Here is a 22,026-nt window from a genome sequence, read left to right as displayed (position 1 = left end):
ACACACACACAAAACCACATATGGTCTGAGTCCACACATAAAAATATCCAGAATCAGCTGGTTCACAAAGCCAGAGAGTTAGCGGTTGCCTGGTGATGAAGCCACTGTAACTGCCTGCTGGCAGAAACCTCTGCTGCTGGGGACATGGGACTGCCAAGAGTCAAGATCTGCAGGTCAAGACCCCTTTCAGGGGTCAGGTAAGACTAATGAAAAACACAGATATTAACATTATGACCCATAACAGCAGCAAAATTTCCATTATGAAGTAGTAGCAAAAATAACATGGTTGGGATCACCACAGCATGAGGAAGTGAATTAAAGGGTCACAGCATTAGGAAGGTTGAGAACCAATGGGTTAAGATCATGATGATGATTGAAGTAGCATCATGGCTACATAAAAAACCTGTGGGCTCTGAAATGCCGACTTTCACACTAGTAGATTGTGTGTGTGAGCGGGGAGGTGTGTGTGTGTGTGTGTGTGTGTGTGTGTGCGCGCGCGCACATGTGTGTCTGTATATGTGTATGTGTGTGTGTTGGGGGCTGGGGACTGACCCTAGGGCCTCATACCAGGCAAACGCTTTACTGATGAGCTGCACCCCTAGATATTCTTTTTTTTTTTTTTAACTTTTAGGATCTCCCCAAGTTGCTTAGGCTGGCTTCTGTAGCCCACGTAGATCCTCAACTTATGATCCTCCTGCCTCTGTCTCCCATGTAGCCAGGACTACAGGCCTGTGCCACAAGGCTCAATTTAGCATAATTTTCTTCTTATTGGTTAAGGAAAATGTAGACCTGCCCTAAATTAGAAAAATATTCCAGCTCTTTTGAGATGAACAGGATCATTGGGTGAATTTACACAGACATAGGTCTACTCTTTCTTCCCCTTCGAATCAAAGTCAGAAGCCACAGCATCAGGGCGAGAACAGTGAATGATGGAAGCTGGAGGCTGAATCCTTGTGTTCAAATGTGCACATTGATAGGTCAGCATCCTTGCTGTGGGAAACAGATGTGCACATTGATAGGTCAGCATCCTTGCTGTGGGAAACAGATGTGCACATTGATAGGTCAGCATCTTTACTGTGGGGAACGGACAGAGGCTTCTCAAAACACTAAACCAGAGCAGGTAGGGTAGTGCACGCCTTCCATCCCAACACTCAGAGTGCAGAGGCAGGAGGATCTCTCAGTCTGGTCTCAAAACAAAAACAAAAACAAAAAAAACCTCATTGGAAAAGAGAAGTGTGGGCCGGGCAGTGGTGGCGCACGACTTTAATCCCAGCACTCGGGAGGCAGAGGCAGGCGGATCTCTGTGAGTTCGATACCAGCCTGGTCTACAAGAGCTAGTTCCAGGACAGGCTCCAAAACCACAGAGAAACCCTGTCTCGAAAAAAAAAAAAAAAAGAAGAAAAGAAAAGAAAAGAGAAGTGTGGTTCGGCTGCGCCTCCCCTGGGCGTCCTCCTGGAGGAGTCAGCCATCAGACACTGTAGACACCCATAGCGTGCTTAGTGCTACTCTGCTCACAGCACCCACCTCATGGAATTGGGCAGGTGCTAGCCCATGGGTGAGAAGGGTGGCGAAGATGAACGTAAAACCAAGAATAAAATTTTATTATTTACATGAAAGTGGATGGAATCAGGCTTACCAGAAGCCAGACATGCAAAGATAAAGTGTCACTAAGTGTCACACGTGTTCTGGGCTTTGTGGAAATGAGAATCAAAAAAAAAAAAGCCAAAAACAACTACAGATGAGCTGCAAGTTGCAGGGGACTGGCAGGAAGTGGGAAGGATGGGGAACTGAAGGGGTGGGAGAGGGTGGGCAGAGGACTGGCATGGTGGTAGCATGACACAGGTCTGTCAGACAAGTGTCACGGGAAGCCATTGATTAGAATATATAATTAGTACGTGCAGATTCTAAAACTCAGTGCGAACACTAGTGAGGATATAACGGGGTACACACAGTTTTGGGTTTTGTTTTGATCAATTAGAAACCATCCGCTGGTGGTGGCATGTACCCTTAAACTCCCAGTACTCAAGAGGCAGAGGCAGGAGCATCTCTGGGAGTCCAAGGACAGCCTGATCTACAGAATGAGTTCCAGGCTGGCCAGGACTATGCAGTGAAGCCCTGATTCAAAAACCAAACCAAGCAAACCCCTCTCCCCTGAAAAAAAGAAAAAAACAATGGATGAAATCCTAGTATTGGGAGATAGAGGCAAGAGAATCAGAAGTTCAAGGTCAGCTTTGGTAGAGTTCCAGGCCAGACCGAGCTACTCAAAACCCTGGCTCAGCAAAAAGATGGCAGAGATAGGCAGGGGAAAAGTCAAACAAGACACTGGGTCTTGAAGAAAAGAGGTAACGTCTGAGTGGGTGGAGAAGTCTTTTGATGAACTAACCAAAGGCAGGACTAGCGTGAGCCTGGAACTTCTGACTGCAGAGGAGCTGAAGGGACCGCCCAAGAGCTGAGGAAGTGAGGCTGGAGAAATAAGGCGGGGACAGAGACAAATGGGTGTGGAGAATACCACAGTGGAAAGTGGGAACCTCAGAAGGCATTTGAAGAAGGCTGTGCAGGAGGGTGGGTGGTGCAGGCCCCAATCTGAAGAGACTGGGGCCGGAAGATGAGGGTTCAAGGACAGCTGAGCCTACACACACACACACACACACACACACACACAGAGAGAGAGAGAGAGAGAGAGAGAGAGAGAGAGAGAGAGAGAGAGAGAGAGAGATCCTGTCTCAAATAACAACAGAAAACAAAGGATGAAAAGGTAGTTCAGAATGAGCTGGGGTGGGTGGGTGTGAGACCAGAAAGAGGAGAGGCAATTTTGGTGACTTGTGAATGAGGTGACCAGGGTCTGAATCAGAAAGGGAAGCAGGAAAAAAAGGATTTTTCCTGCAGTGTTAGGAATGTCTAATAGGGGCTTGCAGCTACAAGGACGATGACACAGAAGAATCCAGAAGCAGGACACAAGAGGGCCACGCTACAGATGGAGACCTACACTTCTGAGTGTCAGGATTATGTCCATAGAGGCTACAGAGCCTGAAACAGGGGTATAATTTCTTGATTTAGTCAATTTATTATGTATTGCTGGTGTCTCCAAATTTCACTGCTTTGCGACCATGCCATGAAAATTATCATGGTTTCAATTCACCAAGGTTTACTGACTCCTTACCAAAGATAGACAGTAAAAACAAAACAATAACAACTAAAAACTGCAGGGCAGCAGTGGCACACTCCTTTAATCCCAGCACTGGGGAGGCAGAGGCAGGGGGATCTCTGTGAGTTTGAGGCCAATCTGGTCTACAGAGCAAGTTCTAGTTTCAGGACAGCTAGGGCAGTTACTCAGAGAAACCCTGTCTCAAAAACAAAACAAAACAAACAAAAACTAAAAAAAAATCTTTATCTTCTGGTTCTGCTGAAGAATAATCCAAGAATTCTTTTTACGCTGACCTAACGTGTTGAAATATGATCTCAACCTGCTGTGGCCATGCAGGAGAAAACACCAGAACATACACTGTCCAGAGATCCAGAGAAAATGAGCGAAACATCAAGGCAACCCTCTGGGCTGGGGCGCTAGCTCAGCCCATGGACTAGGATTCGGCCCCCTGGCACCATGTGAGAGCTGGCCGTGGCTCCAACACATGTGTGCACGGTGAGTGCACCCTCATGCACACGTGCATGCACGCACACATGCACAAATAAATAATTTGATAATAAACCCCTACTTCATTTGCCATGTTGCTTTCCTGAATTTTCTGAGTTCTATTGAATGGAGAGGAAATTTTCACAGGGGAGGCAAAGAGAAAAAGTGTAAAAGCTGAATTAATCAGACCAAATAATCGTTTTGACAGATAATTACTGAATCTACAGCCAACTCTGCGTCCTCCCCACATCCTCCCACCCCTTGGCCTAGGTAGCATGGAACAAGGTGAGGACATGGAAGGAGACCATTGGGTCCTGTCTCCATGTCCAGAGCATGGGTTCAATGCTCCGGTCTTCTTATGACACTGTGTGACCATACAAAGCTTGGCACACTGTTTTTCTTCCCATGATCACTTTCTGGTTAAGCTGTGAATAGGGGCTGTATTACTTCAAAGCATCAAACACAGACATAGCCACCAGACATCAGACATGGGCTCTTCCCCTGAAGCATGATCAACCTTGGGCTTTGCAGACGCTATCTCAGTTAATCCCACACGGATCACGGGAAGTGGGGACTCTGGCTGATGCCCACTTTCCCAGGACGTTAGCAAGTATGTGAGGCGATGGAATAAGCAGATGGCAGACACATTCCTGTGCCAACTCCAAGTATACGTGACTAAAACCACAGTAATACGATGAGGCTGACCATGAGCCACAGTGCAGGGGGCGGGGGGTCAGGGGTCGTCTTCGAAGAACTGCGCTGCTGACACAATAAGATGTTCTTTGACCCCCTGAGCTGTTCCACAGGGTAGGTGGGACCCTGCTGGAGTTGGAGTCTGACTGTTGTTGCCTCTTGGCGGGACACTTACATCACATCAAGGTCAGATGGTGGACGTGAAGAAAAAGATGCGATCAGCCCATGAGGGACTGATGAGGCCTGGCACACGGCATTACAATGCTTTAAACAGTGTTTCTTGAGACAGTCTGCGGGCAACTGCAGTTTACCTGTGAAAGAAACTTCTCAGCACTGTGTGTGTGTGTGTGCATGAGTTATATATACATTATATATACATGTTTATACACACACAGACAGATACAGACACACACACACACACACACACACACGCTCCTAAGACATTTCTAAAAATAACCTGCCTCTGCAATTCTTAAGCATCTGGGACCAGATGTCATATTTCCTCTAAAAGCTTCCTTTTTACATTGCCGACAGGAATGAACCAGAACAATCTAGAACTTTGGGCTCCTTCACAGTTGTGGATTCTTATTTATCATTTTATACGATGGTCCCAGTGTGTCGAGATGTTCTCACAAACCGACTGCAATAACTTGAAGCAGGAAACACAGCGCGCTCACTATGAAATTCCGCCCACCCCACCCCCTTTCTGCTAACATGTGGCCTTGTACAAAAGGGGTCCATGTGATCTTTGCAGGCCAGAGATAAGGACTATGACCGTGGGGAAACTGGAAAGAAGGGTCAGCACTGTCGTGTCAACTTACTTGGGAGAGTGAGCCTTGTCATCTGGATGGACGAGGCATACTGCAGGCGCTGGGTAAACCGACAGTCACAGGCGGATGGGATCCAGCAGTGACTTCCACCTTCCCTGACTCCATAGGATCTGAAACAATCTGTCAGGGGGAGGCCCTGCCCACTTCCTCTCCCCACTCCCAGCTCTGACCTGGAGCTGGACTGTGTGAAACTACACACTCGGCCCATTCTGGAGGTTCTGAGACTTCAATTTATCACACACACACACACACACACACACACACACACGATCTGGCATTATATTTCAAAGATTATCTGAAATTTTTAATTTCCTCTTTTCTTTAGATAGGCCCTTCCCCCCGCCACTACACACATTCTTGAACATACAGTGCCTCCTACACAAAAACAGCAAGAATCAGTTTACACTCGAGACACGCACGATGTTAGAGCTTGGCCATGGCTGTGTCCAAGCCCACACCTTTCGCCCAGTCCTTGCTCCTATTGCCTAGTAAAGTTGTCTAAAAGAATTGAAGGCGCAGGAGGCAGTTTCCCAGCACAGATTGTTTTAGACTAACTTTAACACAAAAAGGAACGGGTTGTCAATTAAAAGTTACCTCCTTGCTTGCGTCATCTGACTTCATTTTATGGACTAGAGCTGCCCCAGAAATTAGTGACCTCAACGCTAAGGTATTTTCCTTTCTACTTTAGTAACTAACAAACCCAGTTACTAAAATGATTTCAAAAAAATTGCAAAACCATGTAAATGTGGCCAAACTCTTTTGATCTTTGTGTGTCTACGTTTGGAATTATATGTGAGAAACTGCTTCATTTTCTGCCCTATCTTACCTTTCTCTGAAGTAAGGAAAACAGGAAGTGATATTCTGAAGGTCTGGATGGACACTATGCCGTTAGAGTAGTTTACTCTCGAAACGTTACGTTAACGTTGGGGCACCCTTTAGGGTAGGTGGCATCCACCTTTAAAAAGGTGACCTTTAGCATACTTTTAAAGTTTTCCTCCTGGGCTTTTTTGCCAAGATTATGACATTCTCTTGGCAACCTGGCCTTCGCCTTGCTAATCCAGAAGAAAGAGAGAAAACTAAAATACTAAGTTTTTACAAATTGACACAAAAGCTCAACTATGTCAAATTACTAACCATCCCCGTGGGTCAGCAGAGTCTCAGCTTCAGGTTCTAACTAACCATCCCCTGTGGGTCAGCAGAGTCTCAGCTTCAGGTTCTAACTAACCATCCCCTGTGGGTCAGCAGAGTCTCAGCTTCAGGTTCTAACTAACCATCCCTGTGGGTCAGCAGAGTCTCAGCTTCAGGTTCTAACTAACCATCCCCTGTGGGTCAGCAGAGTCTCAGCTTCAGGTTCTAACTAACCATCCCCTGTGGGTCAGCAGAGTCTCAGCTTCAGGTTCTAACTAACCATCCCTGTGGGTCAGCAGAGTCTCAGCTTCAGGTTCTAACTAACCATCCCCTGTGGGTCAGCAGAGTCTCAGCTTCAGGTTCTAACTAACCATCCCCTGTGGGTCAGCAGAGTCTCAGCTTCAGGTTCTAACTAACCATCCCCTGTGGGTCAGCAGAGTCTCAGCTTCAGGTTCTAACTAACCATCCCTGTGGGTCAGCAGAGTCTCAGCTTCAGGTTCTAACTAACCATCCCCTGTGGGTCAGCAGAGTCTCAGCTTCAGGTTCTAACTAACCATCCCCTGTGGGTCAGCAGAGTCTCAGCTTCAGGTTCTAACTAACCATCCCTGTGGGTCAGCAGAGTCTCAGCTTCAGGTTCTAACTAACCATCCCCTGTGGGTCAGCAGAGTCTCAGCTTCAGGTTCTAACTAACCATCCCCTGTGGGTCAGCAGAGTCTCAGCTTCAGGTTCTAACTAACCATCCCCTGTGGGTCAGCAGAGTCTCAGCTTCAGGTTCTAACTAACCATCCCCTGTGGGTCAGCAGAGTCTCAGCTTCAGGTTCTAACTAACCATACCATGTGGGTCAGCAGAGTCTCAGCTCCAGGTTCTAACTAACCATCCCCTGTGGGTCAGCAGAGTCTCAGCTTCAGGTTCTAACTAACCATCCCCTGTGGGTCAGCAGAGTCTCAGCTTCAGGTTCTAACTAACCACACCATGTGGGTCAGCAGAGTCTCAGCTTCAGGTTCTAACTAACCATCCCCTGTGGGTCAGCAGAGTCTCAGCTTCAGGTTCTAACTAACCATCCCTGTGGGTCAGCAGAGTCTCAGCTTCAGGTTCTAACTAACCATCCCTGTGGGTCAGCAGAGTCTCAGCTTCAGGTTCTAACTAACCATCCCCTGTGGGTCAGCAGAGTCTCAGCTTCAGGTTCTAACTAACCATCCCCTGTGGGTCAGCAGAGTCTCAGCTTCAGGTTCTAACTAACCATCCCCTGTGGGTCAGCAGAGTCTCAGCTTCAGGTTCTAACTAACCATCCCTGTGGGTCAGCAGAGTCTCAGCTTCAGGTTCTAACTAACCATCCCCTGTGGGTCAGCAGAGTCTCAGCTTCAGGTTCTAACTAACCATCCCCTGTGGGTCAGCAGAGTCTCAGCTTCAGGTTCTAACTAACCATCCCCTGTGGGTCAGCAGAGTCTCAGCTTCAGGTTCTAACTAACCATCCCCTGTGGGTCAGCAGAGTCTCAGCTTCAGGTTCTAACTAACCATACCATGTGGGTCAGCAGAGTCTCAGCTCCAGGTTCTAACTAACCATCCCCTGTGGGTCAGCAGAGTCTCAGCTTCAGGTTCTAACTAACCATCCCCTGTGGGTCAGCAGAGTCTCAGCTTCAGGTTCTAACTAACCACACCATGTGGGTCAGCAGAGTCTCAGCTTCAGGTTCTAACTAACCATCCCCTGTGGGTCAGCAGAGTCTCAGCTTCAGGTTCTAACTAACCATCCCCTGTGGGTCAGCAGAGTCTCAGCTTCAGGTTCTAACTAACCATCCCCTGTGGGTCAGCAGAGTCTCAGCTTCAGGTTCTAACTAACCACACCATGTGGGTCAGCAGAGTCTCAGCTTCAGGTTCTAACTAACCACACCATGTGGGTCAGCAGAGTCTCAGCTTCAGGTTCTAACTAACCATCCCCTGTGGGTCAGCAGAGTCTCAGCTTCAGGTTCTAACTAACCATACCATGTGGGTCAGTGGAGTCTCAGCTTCAGGTTCTTGGCTGGACTTTGAGCAAAAGGTCCTAAGTCCTTATGTAAAATTCAACAGGAAGTTTAAATGGCTCCCGTGTGTGAACACTGTGTCAACATACGGCGCTTTTTAATGCGACGGTACATATAAAATTAGAAACCAGGTATGCTTACTCGCAATGGACTGTCCGAAATGCAGGCCCCTCGATGTCCAAGCCCACGTGAAGGAGAGGCCTGAGCAGTCAATAAGCCTTTAAAAGACTGACTGGCTCACAGGAGAGATCAACCTGAGACCGACTTCAGTGCCAAGGATACCCCGGGCTGTCAAGCGCCTTCACTCTGAGAAAGGAAGCACTTAGCAGACACTCAAGGGAAACTCAAGCAGCACTTCCTGGTCAGACCAGGAGCCTCAAGAGCACTTTACAGCACTCTGTGTTTTGACATTTGGGGAAGGAATGTTCTAAAACAAGTTTCCAGTCCGCACCCCCTCAGTACCTCCACCCCCTGTGCCCCCAGTTCCCACCAAAGAGAACAAACAGGAGCCTGCTAAACAAATACCATGTCGAAATCTATTACATTTGGTTAATGCCTGCTGCTGCAGTGACACCAGGCCAGGCCGAGCCAGGCATCCATAAAGCCATTGGCATAGTTAGTGCTCCACGAATGCACCCGTCATCCCTCTGCCTGGGTGCTCCCTGCGCTTGCACGGGACACACCCTGTTAGGAGGTAGTGGAAACATCACAAGAGGCACTCACCAGGTCCGGGTTTCCGGAGAATGAAGACCGGTCAAAGCACCTTCACATTTTATTCTTTGAATCTACAGTGCCTTCTCTTCGAAGCTTAGGGATGAGAAGTCTGCAAGAAACCCCATAAAATCCTTATGAGGAACTACAGATGAAGAGGCATGAGCAGGGTGCCCCACGGTGCTATCAGGCCCAACGGCCTGCACGCGGCATTTCCTGTTCTGACGCCCATTGGCCCTCGCAGGTGCATGTGCCTCTGGGTGGTGTCAGTCTGCCGTTTGGTTTGCGTGCTCTCTCTCTCTCTCTCTCTCTCTCTCTCTCTCTCTCTCTCTGTGTGTGTGTGTGTGTGTGTGTGTGTGTGTGTGTGTGTGAGAACTAGATCCCTCGAAGGAGATTTTAAGGTTGGGATTACCCTCACCGGGAACATCTAGAATCTAGGACACTCCCACCCTAGGTTCAAACTGAGAACAATCCAGCAAGGTTCATTATGGGCTGGTGACTGCCCGATCTGAAAGGGCTGGGGCAGTTTACTTTAACAGGTTGCTACGATTTCTCTAAAACTCACCATTACTGAGCCTGTCCTGGCAAGCAGGGACAATGAAGCAGGACGGCTTCAAGTTCGAGTCTTGTTTAGGCTACAGAGGAATTTCGAAGCCTGTGTGGGCTTCAGGGTGAGTTCAAGGACAGCCTGGGCAACCTAGTCAGAGGCTGTTTCAGAAATGAGCAGTGGACGGAGAGGCTGAGGAGAGGGCTCCATGGTTAAGGGGACTTGCAGCTCTCTCTACCAGAGGTCTCTACCAGAATGGCTCACAAGATGAGATGCCTGCAATTCTAGTTCCAAGGGATTCAAAGGCCACTTCTGACTTCCCTGGGCACACACACCCATGCATGCACTGTCACACACATAATTTTTCCCCCTGAGACAGGGTTTCTCTGTGTAGCTTTGGTGCCTGTCCTGGAACTTGCTCTGTAGACCAGGCTGGCCTCGAACTCACAGAGATCTGTCTGCCTCTGCCTCCTGAGTGCTGGGATTAAAGGTGTGCATCACTACCACCGGAATACACATATAAATTAAAAAAAAATCTTTAAAAATAATGGTGGCCTGGGAAGACTGTTGAGTGGTCGGCAGCATGCTCGTCTAGCCCGTGTGAAGCCTGAGGTCCAATCTCAGTATCCACCCCTCTGTTCAAAACGGGGTTCCTGCCGGGCGATGGTGGCACACGCCTTTAATCCCAGCACTCGGGAGGCAGAGGCAGGCGGATCTCTGTGGGTTCGAGACCAGCCTGGTCTACAGAGCTAGTTCCAGGACAGGCTCCAAAGCCACAGAGAAACCCTGTCTCGAAAAACCAAAAAAAATAAACAAATAAAAAAACAAAACAAAACAAAAAAACGTGGTTCCTGGCGCTAGAATACTGTGATGGACAGAACATGGCCTGGGATTTGGTAGATTTTATATATAAGAAGGGGAAGAAAAGTTTCATATGGCAGAGACTGAAGACACTCAGTTGGTGATTGGTAAAGCTGATGGCGGGTCACGTTTACCATAAAAAGCGTCATGATCAGGCCACTTGAAGCCTAAAAAGACTTTTCAAGCTTGGCAGCTCACACCAGCAACCCCCTGCATTATGAAGGCTAAGGTGCGAGGATGGCAAGTTCAAGGCCAGCCTGGTTCACACGGGGGAGACACTGGAGAATGAGACAGGAACCTTTTCCATGGAAGTGAGGGCTTGTGTGTCCTTGGTATTTTGAGGGCGTGTTGAAGGTAGTACTCAGGGTTGCCAGCAGGCAAAGAAGACCTCGCCAGTGCTCAGTTATTTTAATTCAGGCTTAGAACGAATTTCAATCAAAATTACTTGTACATGCAGAAAGCTGATGACACCCCCAAAATGACATGAGCTTGAGCTGACCAGCTTCCGGCATCAACACACAACCAATGGAGAGCAGGTGAGAAGCCTCCCGGAGCCGCTGTGCTGCGGCTGGGATCATTACTACTGTGGGTTTAAGTACCTGGCGCCTAAGGAGGCACCACAGGCATCAGAGTGGTCTCCTCGCCATGAACAGTTTTCATAGATTTTTCTCCAGCCTGAGATGCATTCTTGGCTTGTATGGTCAAAAATAGAGAGAACGCAAGACCAACCCAAAAGACAAACCTAACATCCAGAGAGTAAAGAGGACATGAAAACATCTCCAAACTGTATTTTCCTTCCTCAGGATTTTTACTTCCTTATGTTCAGAACAACGAAACTCTTTAGCCAACCAATTGGAGAACTCGCTCACGCCAGATTTCTGTAAGACATCCACCAAATCTTCACTAAGCAACTAGATAGGGTGATAGCAAAGAGTAAAAACAAGAACCCCTGTCTTTGTGGACCCTAAATGCTAGCGGCGTGAACAAAACAGACAGAATATTTGCTATGTCTGCCAGAAGTTAGTAAGTGCTGGTGAGAAATTCAGTCTGGAAGGTGGGGGGACCCCCCCCCAAGTTTATCTGTGCTCAGCTACTAAGTACTCATCCTAGAAAGGAAGGGTGAGCGCATGCTTTGGAAGGACAGCATGTGGAGGTGATTTAAGCCATCACCACCTTCTTTGGCTCTGAATCTCAGAGAAAGTGCAACCTTCTAAAGATCCCAACTAATAAAAAATACCATCCAAAGAAACAAACAAATAGACCCCAACCTTAACAGTCACAGCAGACTTAGGAGGCAGAGGCAAGTAGATCTCTGAGTTCAAGGCCAGTCTGGTCTACAGAACAAGCTCCAGGACAGCCAGGGATAACCAGAGAAACCCTGCCTTGAAAAACCAAGAGTCAAAGCGAGATGTTGAAAATGACCAGGAGCCGGGCAGTGGTGGCACACGCCTTTAATCCCAGCACTCGGGAGGCAGAGGCAGGCGGATCTCCATGAGTTCGAGACCAGCCTGGTCTACAAGAGCTAGTTCCAGGACAGGCTCCAAAACCACAGAGAAACCCCGTCTCGAAAAAAAGAAAAGAAAAAAAAAAAAAAGAAAAGAAAACGACCAGGAATCTTTCCAAGTCCTGGGTTTCTGACGTCTCCAGATCAGACATTCCAAGTGTCAAGCTCAGAGGTAATCTTCCCTTAGGAACTGTCCCTATTATCTTCGTCTGCAGCAACAACTGTATTTTATAATTATCTGTGTAACTACACTTAAATACTAGTTTAGATCTAAAGTGTTACAGTTTAACACAATTCAATAATTAAGGTATCGGTTGCAAGGTTAGAAATAGAAGAGACTGTCCTTTTAAAACCAAGACGATGAACTTCTACAAAGGACAAGGGAAGTGGAAACCCTAGAATGGACTATCAGACAGAATATCCTAGAACAAAGAAAGCATATACTTAGAGAACTCAAGAGAAAAGAGGGTGGTCTGAGGTCTCCTGAACCAAGGCAGAACAGTCTTTGTCCAGCACAGGCATGGCCCTGGGTCTATAAAAATATTCTAGAAAGAGAAAAGAATCCTGAAGATGAGGGACAAAGGCACTGAAAGGGCAGGGCTAAGATGGGACCATGGATGGCATGGCAGGAAGTACATGGCCAATAGGTAGGTAAGATGGCTCAGGGGGAAGGTGGTAGGAAAATCTGACCCCCACCGGTTGTCCTCTGACCGCCACAGGAATGCCCCGGCAATAACCGAAACACAGAAAATAAGTGTGCCAAGAATGGGGTGCTCAAACCCAAGAACAGGTTGCTAAATCTGCCCTGTGTTGACTAGGCCAGGAGGGGAGGGGAGAAGAGGGCAGGCCATGCTTGGCTATGGCCAAAGACCCTGTCACAACACAAACAAAACAGAAACAAAGCAGTTTTGCAGCGACAATAAAAGCATAAAGTTTCCCGAAACACCTTTATCATCCTCTCTCTGCTACTAGATCTTGACCCAGGTCACTTAAAAACCATGTCAAAGTGGTTTTTTAAAAATATTTGTGTTAGGGGCTATAGTTCGAAGGCAGGGCACTTGCCTAGTGTATTTGAGGCCCCGAGTTTGAGTCGCATCAACTAAATAAATACAATAAAATAACGTGTATTTGCACATTCCAAAAACACAGTCTTCTGTTTATCCCTGTGATTAGTGCTGCTCTCAGCCCTGGTCAGAAAGATGTCTTCCTGCAGTGGGAGGTGACGAATGAGCGGACTCAGAAGTGGGTGGGGTGCTGAGAAGTGACGGGCAAGTGCTCTGCCCTAGATGGGACATCTGCATCCAGGAGCCTGCCAGGCCTCCAAAGGAAGGCTATGTACAGGCTTGAGGATGGGGAGGGGGCTGTGAGTGACGTCTACTGGGCATGGCATGCCCGCTGCACTCAGGAACTCTGAAGCGGGGTTACCCACACACGATGAAGCCAAAAGATGAGCCAGCACTTAGCCATCATGCCAGCAGGCACAACTAACTGGACTCAGTGGATTACGTATGCAGGAGTGTGGGGTGGGCGGTAGACATGAGGTGGGAGGGAGGCATGCTGAGAGACAGAGAGGAGTGGCCTGGAGAGGATATGATTAAGATACATTGTATACATGTATGAAGTGGTCAAAGGATGAATAAAAGATACTTTAAACATTAAACATTAAGTGAAAATTTAAAAGAACTTATGTTCTCAATAGGACAGAAAATTGGCCATGAACTATGATTCAGGTTAGTGTGTTTACTGCCAAGACCAATTAAGTCATTAGCTTATTTAAGAAAGCTTTCTGACTTAATTAGTGGAATCTATTGTAGGGGGAAGCAAGATGTATTTGAATTGCCATTGCCCTTGTTTGTCATGGACATACAGACAGAAAGGGGAATACACGACCATAAATACAGGGCTGGCAGGGCCAGAGAGATGGCTCAGTGGTTAAGAGCACTGGTTGTTCTCGTAGAGGACCGGGGTTCAGTTCCCAGCACCTACATGGTGGCTCACAAGCATCTGTAACTCTAGTCCCAGGGGATTTGATGTCCTCTTTTGGCCGTAGCAGGCGACAGGCACACATGCAGTGCACGGATATTCATTCAGGTAAACATCCACACACATGAGAGAAAAGAAAAGGAAAAGAAAGTCCTTGCTTAGAAAATAAATAAACAAACACAGGGTTGGTGAGATGGCTCAGTGGGTAAAGGCACGTGCCACCAACATGGATGAACTGAGTCTGATCCCTGGGGCCCACATGATGGAAGGAGAGAACCACCTCCTGCAGGCTGTGCTCCGACCTCCACATGGACATATGATCCTATACCTACACAGAGCAGATAAACGAATATAATAAAGATGAGTATATACTACAGAATCCCAGTTTAATCTGGGAATAAATGTTTTCCCTTAAAATAGCAGAAGAAACTGGAGTTGAACTCTTCTAATGAATATTTCATTCATTAATTACACTATTAAAATAAAGCATTGAAGGTGGATTCGATTTCACTTTCTTCATGGAGGCCGGAGGTAAAATGAAGGGACTGCTACTGATGGACTCAGGCACAGGCTGTTCCTCTGCTGGGAGCTAAAGACATCCTCACAAACAGCAGAGTGGCCAGTTAAACAGGTGACGAGGCTAGCCCACCACAAGTTAAGTCACCCAGGCCAAACCACACCCCAAAATAATAACTCAAGAACTAGCTGCTGTGAGTGACAGAAATTTCCTCCCCAAAGGAAAATAAATTAAAGATGTTTTCTCAGTAAGTCCCCAAAGTCTCCAAACATGTTAAGGCAGGATCTTTCCTTGTATGCATGCATGCATGTATGCATGTATGTATACACATATGTATACACACATATGTATACATATACATGTATGTATATATACACTCACATCTATGTGTATGTATGTCTTTCTGTGTGTGTGCATGTGTGTATCTGTCTGTTCTTTTGGGGAGAGGAGGAAGGAATTAAAACCAGAATCAAATTATGAAGCAAGATGCATCTGTATGTAACACTAGAAAGAACATGGGTGCAGAGGGAGGCTTCGTGATTCCTCTGCCCCAGCTCTCTAGCACTGGCCCCACTCCTACCCCCTGCTCTACCGAAGACCATGTGTTTATGAATGTTGGCAAGCAATGAAAACACTTGTTCAGGTTGGCTTGCCTGTTAAGCCATGCTAGATAGGCAGGCAATCTCCGAGAGCACAATGGACACACTGTGCAGGATGTCATGCAGTAAGGAAAGTGTCAGGCGGGTGCTTGGCTCCTGGGCTCGGCTAAGAGCAGGGAAGAACATGCAAGGGCTCACCTGAGTCTCTCCTGTCGTTGCATTTTATTAAAGCAGGAAACAAGCCTTTCTTTTTTCTTTTTTTGTTTTGGAGACAGGGTTTCTCTTTGTAGTCCTAGCTGTCCTGGAACTTGCTCTGTAGACCAGGCTGGCCTTGAACTCACAGAGATCTGCCTGCCTCTGCCTCAAGTGCTGGGATTAAATGTGTGTGCCACCACTGTCTGGTTGAAACAAGCCTTTTAAGTGAACAAAGATCTCACAGGAATTCCTATCTTCTCACACTCCTCCCCCAGGGAAGAAGGGCACAGGCTCCTCTTAGCAGGAAGAATTCTACTCCACTCTGTCTTCATCATCCCTGGATCAACACCATATGGGAAAGCAGTTGCCATCACTGGCTGGGTGATGACTCAGGAGAGGAAATACATACAAGGGAATACATTTATTGTTTTGACTTCAGAAATGACTATTTACACCACTCAGAAGTGAGCTAACAAGAGGGTAAAAAAAAAAACTTCTCTGTCGGACACTTCTCTGAGTTCCTGGAAGAACTGGGGTGGGGGCTTCCCATTCAGAGGTACACCCCCCATGCTCTACCCTTAGGATGACTTAAACGCCCCCCAAAACACCCTCTTAACTTCACTTCTTTGAATTCTGGGAAAATCTGTGCCTGCTGCAGCTGGTCCGGTGTCCCTCAGGGAGGATTTTTAGTGGGTGGGTTTCCATCATCACCCCTGGCTCCATCTCATGGCATCAGAACTGCTGGGAGGGAACAAGCCTTTTCCTTACTATCGCCTGGGTGAAAACCATGTCAGATGTTGGTCTTGGGCCAAAATGACAGTGAGGCTGACAGTGTGCTTGGTGTTCGGTGGGAAAATCACTCGCCTAGCATGCAAAAGGCCCTGGGTTTGACGCTCTGTACCTAAACAAACAAACAACAAAAGCAAGCCTACTTTTGTTGTTATTCTGAGGCCCAAACCCAGGGCTTTGGGCTCCTTAGGTAGAAAATCCCCAACCCCTTGTGTCTACTGGAAACAACACAGTGTACCTCTTGGTGGAGCTACCTAATGCTAAACACAAGTGAAATATTTCTTTGGCTTTTTGAGATGCTGTCTTAAAGTCCAGGCTGACTTGGTACTCCTTGAGCAGGTAGCCCAGGCTAGCCTCCAGCTCAAAATTATCCTGTCTCAGCATCCTGAGTCTTGCTGCCATGGCCAGAGAAGGGATTTCTAACCCCGCACACTCAAAACCTGAGTCAGAGGAGATATCTAGACAACAGAAATGGAATCGTACTTAATTCTCCATTATTTCCCTAAAACTACCCTTTTCTAAGCTTCCAAAACCAAACCAAACAGAAAGACAGAAAGAAATAATACAGTGATGAAGAGAGCAAAAGCAGTGTTAGAAACAGAGAAAAGGAAAAATTAAAAAAAAATACAAGAGTTCTATGAAAATGCCCCAATAAAAATTCATTGCTTTGGAACGTTAATCCAAAAAATAATTTAAGAAAAATATCATGATTTTTAAAAAATCTTCAAATATAAAGTTGATGGCTAAATAAAGTGCATTGGGGTTGAATTCAGAAGGTGGGTGTGGCCATGTCAACCTAACACAGCCCTGGGGTTATGATATTTTCCCATCCCTCAGAGAAGAACCTGCCACCATGGACCACTTCAATTCTTTGTCCCAGCCTTAAGACAGACCTATAGCGTCTGCTTTGAATATGCATACCTGGCTTAGATGCCTAGAAAGTGCCATTCGTTTATCGACCCCAGCAACTGCTTTGAAAAATTGACTGTGACCTTCTAACACATCAAAGTTTAAACAGCCTTAACTACAAAACCTGCTCCGGTTCTCTTAAATCTGCATTGCAAACACTGATAGGGTCAGGCTGCCAAATGGGAAAAAGTTTCTTAACTCCTCCTGGAGCGAAAATGAAAAACTAAAATCAAACCAACCAACTAAATAAACAAACAACGATAAAAGGCCAAAACCTGCTTCAGGAGCACAATTTTCAGTATCAAAATTAACATCCTAATTAATCCAAAGTGAGGATATTCCAAAAGACATCTTCCTCCAACTTCTTGGGATGGGGTCAAAGGGAAGCCCCTCTAGTTTTCCCCCAGATCTTTCATCAAGGAATTCCCCAGGCCGAACTTTAGTAAAGAGATAAAAAGCCAGTCTGCTGTTTACAAGAGGCGAGGCGGCCCGCGAGTCTAATCTCTACAAATCGTCTGGCTAGCCCTTGGCCAGTCCTTGCGATCCGTGTCTTTCATTCCGGGGCCCATCACATGATCCCCCTTCCAGTGTCCCGGAACTCAACACTCGGGGAGACCTAGGATTCGTAGAAGCGGAACATCGGTGTCCAGGTGTCAGCTTTGCTCCCGTCCCCGTCCCCGCTGGATGCCACCAGGACCCAGGCAGCCCGTGTTTTTCCCCCAGGTATCTGACTGCCAGTCAGAAAGCCACACTCTCGCTCTGAATGCTCGCTTTTCTCTGGTATCCCATTCACCCGCTCTCCTTGGACTCCAGTGCTGGCCCTGCTCTGGGACACCTGTCTGTCTTGTCCTTTCGTGGGGACCCCTCTTGTCACCCAATTGTCCTAAACTTTCTTCAAGTCCTCTTTACATCCATCGAGAGAGCAGTTTCCAGAACCACTGCCCTGGCCTCCTTTGAGGTTCTTTGCCTATCTCTTGGGTGCCCTTCCTTCATTCCGCTGCCTCGATTCTCTCAAATCCATTTGCTCAGTCTGCAGTCCCGGTCCTTCTCTGTGTCTCCTCCGCTCACTCCACGGGTCCGGTCCCTTTCTGAGTCCGGTCCGCTCTCCTCACTGGTCTACCTGGGGCGGATCTTCTCGTTCATCCCACCGTCCCAGTCCCTCCGGAGTCCTCTTGCTCATTCCACTGCTCCTGATCCCTCTCCAGGTCCCTATTCAAGTCGCTTCGTTAATCCCACTGCCCAGTCCCGTTCTGGGGTCCCCTTGCTCACCTGCGGTATTTCTCGGTTCCCTCCTCATCTAGCTTTCCCCATCCCTCTCTGCATCCCCTCTCTCACCAGCGGTCCTACTCGGAATCCACTCTTTACTTCGCCGTCCCTGTCCCCATCCTGGTCCTCTCCCTCACCCGCGGTCCTTCTCGGGGTCCCCTCCGCACTCCCCGTCCCGGTTCCCTCCCGGTCCCCAGAAGCACTGACAACTCTGTTCCCGGGATGCTCGTGACCGCTGCTCGAGTCCCCGCGCCGGGACTCCGGCTGTCACTCTGGCGCCCGCGCTCTCACCTCAGCACTGTCACCCGCGACCCCGGCGCCACCGCCTTCTCTCACTCGTGCCCCGAGTCGCTCTTGTGCCGAGTCCTCGCGTGCTGCGTCCCCACGCGCAGCCTCCCGTCCGCGAGTCCGCGTCGCGTTCCACTCTCCACGCAGGACCCTCGCTGCCGCCGCTGCTGCTGTCCGAGGTGCGGCTCCGCCAGGGGTGGCCAATCGCACCCGATTGCGCGGAGCGCGCCCCGCCCCCACTCGGCCCCGCCCTCGACCCCGCCCCCTGCCGCTCTCTGATAGGCTCTCTACTGACCTTACCTGATCGCCGGCCTCGGGCCCCATGTCACACATAGGCGTTCGATTGGCCTTCCCTGGGAAACCCGAGCGGTCGATGGGTCCACGGGATTGGCGGAATAGGGAGTGGGCGGGCCCTGTGGGCGGGGCTCTCTCAAACGCGGAAGTTCTCACCACTTGGGTTACCCGTGGCCCTCTTCGGGTGCGGTCAGGCTTGTTTGTGCAGCGCAGGGGTCAAAGTTCGTGGCTCTCTTCCCCACGCCTTGACTTTTCTCGGGAGACCACCGTGGGAGAGTATGTTGGGCGGACCCGGTCTCTCAGGTCGCTCGCTGGACAGTTTACAGCTGCTAGTCACCCATAAGGCAAGCTTTCCTCCTGGGGCTTGCAATTATTTCCTAGCTCTCAGACGGGGGAATTGCGTTTTCTTGCCTTACGTTCAGTGGACGCCGGTTTACTGCTGGAGAGGAAAAAGAATCTGTAGACTAGATAAACACTAAGTACTTAACACGGTTTTGAGAAGTCAAGCCTTTCCACTCGCTGTGGCCGCCTATGCTCCAATACTTCACAGGCAGAGGCAGGAAGATCGCCTCAAGTTTAAGTCTAGCCTGGGCTACATGGCTAGACCCTGTCACACAAGGGAAAAAAGCTGAAAAAGGAAACACTCGTTTTGTGAGTTTTGATTATCACGGCTGAACAAGGAGTTGGGATAGGAGAGGTTTCAGCAAGCATATTCAACTGAACCTCTTCCAGGGCCACGGACTTTAAGGAACCAAAGGTGGAAGGACACTGAGTTTTGACCCCAAGTGCACCCTGCAATAACCTGGATCCATCCCGAGCCACGTGGAAACGCAGTGCTTGCCAGGGATTAAAGTGCACCAGGACCTGTCTCACGGTTTTGCGGAAAGGGCTGTGTTGTTCCAGTTAACGGTAGAGGCTCAAAACGGGTTTCGGCAGGAGCCCATTTTCACCCGGAGCCACGTCAGACGTGGACACACCTTATCTCTTAGTAAATGCTCTACTGTAAAGTTTTTAAATTCTTATTTGTTTATCTTATCTGCGATTGGCTCTGGCGCAGCCTTGGCCTAGAACTCTGCTCTAGTAGACAAGTAGACAGCTTGGCCTTGAACTTGCCAGCGCCTCAGCTGGAACTCAAGGCGTGGCCACCACACCTGCCCCGTTTTCGTGTTTTGTTCTACTGGAGGTTTAACCAAGCTACTCAAACACGTCGGAAAGTTGCTCATTTTAACTCGAGCTCTAGCCCGTCCCTCCCCCAGTCCACATTTGCATCCTAAACATCTGTTTGCAAATCAAAGTTCATCCCAACCTCTGGGCCCCCTTAAAATCTTCTTGGTGGGAACCCAGAGGCTGGCTGGGAAGGCCTGAAGTTGTGAACACTGGGCTCCAGGGTTTGAGTTTTAGGTTCGATTCGGAGGTGTGTGTTTTCCTGAGTAGTCTGAATACCGTCTTTGGGCAAGAAGCAGTGGAGGACTTTAAGGAATGAAATGATTCTAAAGGAAACTTAGGTTTTATAGGCAAAGTTGGCTATAGAATGGAATAGAATAAAAAAAAATGGAACAGAAGTTGACCAAGCCTAAAATAAGAGATTTTTAAAAAGTCGTTTCTGTCTTCCAGCTCTGCAGTCTCCAGGGAAGATAAGGGGTAAACTGTGGTCATCCAACTGTTTGTGTCGCTGTCAAACACATAAAACAAAAAGGCATGGCTAGGGCTGGAAAGATGGCTCAGCGGTTAAGAGCATTGCCTACTCTTCCAAAGGTCCTGAGTTCAATTCCCAGCTACCACATGGCGGCTCACAACCATCTGTAATGAGGTCTGGTGCCCTCTTCTGGCCTGCAGGCATACATGTAGACAGAATATTGTATACATAATAAATAAATAAATAATTAAAAAAAAGGCATGGCTACTAACAGGCTGTCTGCAGTCTGGGAGACAGAAATAAAAGTTAAAGGAAAGCAGGATTACAAAGAAGGGCCCAGTTTCTTGTAACTTTTAGTAACAAAACCAACTACTTTTTGATTCATTGTATCAATGAATTCTGATTTCAAAAATGTTGCCCTTCATTTTTTTTTCTGTTTTGTGAATAGCATTATTAATGAACGCTAGTCCCACAGTGTGGATTTCAGTTTATATGTGATCCAACAGGGGGTGGGTGCGTGTGCGCCTGAACACACACACACACACACACACACACACACACGAAGCCGACGTCATCCTTTGCAGGAGAGACCTCTCTGCAAATTTCTACTGAGACTGAGCTTGAAGAAAGACTTGTTGAGAAGGGATTTCAGATCCCAGGACTTCTGAGAAGCTCATCTCAGCATTGCATTCTGGGAATTCTCGCATTTCACACAGAGGCCCTATCCCTTACAAAGAGAGCCAAGGTTTAATGAAAATAAGGTAGTAAAATAGGCAATGTCAGAATGAATGGGACCAAACACAAATGTTCTCTTTTTTAGAAGTATCTCTGGGCCAATTTGGAAATACATTTGATCATAGAGGATGTGAGAATCAAACACTGTATTGGGTTCCACCCTGCCTTTGACACACATCTGCCCCGTTTTCGTTACTTCTTCCTTTTCCTGTGCAGATTTGACTACTGAAGGATGTTGCTGTCGCCACTTTGTCCCCACCTCCCAGCATTAGGAATTGAAGTTAGCTAGGGTCTCCAGCATGCCAGGCAAGTGCTCCACCCAGCTGCATCCACAGCCCTCTTTTTGTTTTCAGGCAGGGTCTCATTAAGATGGATGACCTCGATCTTACCTTCCCTCCTACTTTATCTTCCTGAGTAACTGGGATTATAGTCTTGACACACTGGGCTCACTTTTCTTTCTTTCTTTCTTTCTTTCTTTCTTTCTTTCTTAGGTTTTTAGAGACATGTTTCTTTGTGTAGCTTTGGAGCAGGTCTTGGAACTCGCTCTTTTACTTACTTATTTGAACGCGCTTATTTATTTATTTATTTATTTATTTGGTTTTTCAAGACAGGGTTTCTCTGTGGTTTTGGAGCCTGTCCTGGAATTAGCTCTTGTAGACCAGGCTGGTCTCGAACTCACAGAGATCCGCCTGTCTCTGCCTCCCGAGCGCTGGGATTAAAGGCGTGCGCCCCCACCGCCCGGCTGGAACTCGCTCTGTAGACCAGACTGGTCCCATTGAGATCCGCCTGCCCTGTGCTGGGATTACAGGAGTGTGCCACTACACCGGCGTTGGCTTTTCAATTTCAGCCAACGTATTATTTGCTCACCTAAAAATTAGCAGGCTAACTAGT

The 22,026-nt window shown here is 47.9% G+C and overlaps 1 protein-coding gene across 2 annotated transcripts in view; it reads right to left on the bottom strand.

The window, feature by feature from the left end:
* Taok3 (TAO kinase 3) overlaps nucleotides 1-18,656 on the bottom strand; it is a 184,463-nt gene extending 165,807 nt beyond the window's left edge. The window contains exons 1-2 of one of the 2 annotated variants that reach the window (XM_041647302.1): nucleotides 18,474-18,656; nucleotides 9,025-9,124 (exon numbers count right to left, since the gene is read on the bottom strand). The gene's annotated coding sequence lies outside the window, so the exon portion shown is untranslated. The remainder of the gene's footprint in view (nucleotides 1-9,024; nucleotides 9,125-18,473) is intronic. The other variant, XM_041647308.1, reaches the window with a different exon arrangement.
* Nucleotides 18,657-22,026: the final 3,370 nt, after the last annotated feature.

This window comes from Microtus oregoni, unplaced genomic scaffold (assembly GCF_018167655.1).
Source record: "Microtus oregoni isolate MIOR12 unplaced genomic scaffold, Mior012 000003F_ref0000135, whole genome shotgun sequence".
Lineage (NCBI taxonomy): Eukaryota > Metazoa > Chordata > Mammalia > Rodentia > Cricetidae > Microtus > Microtus oregoni.
Note: the sequence above shows the minus strand (reverse complement) of the source record. Positions and strands in the feature narration are given on the sequence as shown.